Raw genomic sequence first — 1,415 nt, forward strand, 5'->3', positions numbered from 1 at the left:
ATCGATCACCAATTTCATTTTATTTATAACAAAAGTAGGCAGATCTATTTGTAGAGAATAAGGCTCTGTATGTGGATAAATAGCAGCTATCAAAGGTGGGGAATATGGCTTTTATGTTATTTTTCAATTCTAGTTTAATACATGGGCGCCTACTTTATTTTATTTTCCTTGATAAATTTTTATAACCAAATTAATGTTATCAGTTTGATTTATTTCCTTACTATTTCATTGGTCTAAAGCACTGTGTTGCCTGCATATTCTGGATGATGATATACAATGAATGAACATGATCCAAATGGGAGTGGGAGGCGACGAACAGCTGTGATTGTGTTGGGATTCCAGCAGGAAGGCTATCCCCAGAAAGGGCTAACCATTCTAGTGTTGATCCAAGTCTGCAGGTATGAGCTAAAGTATTCTTTAGATTTATTTTTTTATTATTATCATTATTTATTTTTGTCCTTAAGTTTCTTCAGATTTCCCCATTTTCCTTTTGTTTATTTCAGGATGGCTTCAACAAGTTTCTTGATTTGGAGAGTTCACTTGCTTCATTTCCTATCAAACCATTGCAAGCACTGAAGCAATGATTAATTATTTCCCTCTCATCTTCAGTTGCTAATGACTTCATCAATATCATTAACTGTCTTCCAGGGTAGTGGAATGTATTTTTCAGAAGTTTTCAGTTTGAAATTGTTTGTGAATTGAGTGGAATGGAAAAACAAATGCTGACTCAAGAAACTTTTATTTCTCTATTCATTTTTGTTACTTTCTAATCACTACTATTGTTATGGATTTGTGAAATAAAATTGCTAATGAGAAAAACCTGTAATTATGTTTTCCCTTTATTGATGCAGAGTAGTTTTGACATTGCTGAGGATGACGAGCGTACAACTAGTCCTACTTGGAACGTTACTGCTCAATTATATATTGAGCAACAGTTTCTTACAAAGACTTACCAGGGGCCTTGGACCAAGAAACTGGAAGGAGTGATGGTAAGAATTCACAGAAACTATCTCTTTACAACGTCCATGCCATTTCTGAGAATAAAATTTTTTTGAGCGATTCACTAATACTTATTAATGCTTTTTCGCTTAAGAAAGTTACATGTGACTCCGACAGGTAATCTTGATTGCAATTGTAGTTATATTTTCTCTCTCTCTCTCTCTCTCTNGAAGTAATGAAAAGCAATATTCATCATTTAATTATTTCAAACCAACGTTTATCATTCAGCAAGTTCTATGAAAACATTAAATCATAATGGACAACAATATTCATCACAAGTTATGCTCAAATCATATTAAAGTATCGAAATCAAACATGAAACGAAAACAAATATAATCCAAAGCACAATAGTACCAAATGTCCTATAATCAGGCTCATCCAACTAGTTGAGAGCTGATGAGGAGAGTCATGGAGTC

At 33.5% G+C, this 1,415-nt stretch overlaps 1 long non-coding RNA gene across 1 annotated transcript; it reads left to right on the forward strand.

The window, feature by feature from the left end:
• Window positions 1–265: 265 nt before the first annotated feature.
• On the forward strand, window positions 266–1,054 carry LOC116133415. Its single transcript, XR_004128544.1, has 3 exons — window positions 266–398; window positions 504–649; window positions 852–1,054. It is a non-coding gene; the product is annotated as an uncharacterized LOC116133415 (long non-coding RNA).
• The last annotated feature ends 361 nt before the right edge of the window (window positions 1,055–1,415 follow it).

This window comes from Pistacia vera, unplaced genomic scaffold (genome assembly GCF_008641045.1).
Source record: "Pistacia vera cultivar Batoury unplaced genomic scaffold, PisVer_v2 Contig27, whole genome shotgun sequence".
In the NCBI taxonomy this organism is placed as follows: Eukaryota; Viridiplantae; Streptophyta; class Magnoliopsida; order Sapindales; family Anacardiaceae; genus Pistacia; species Pistacia vera.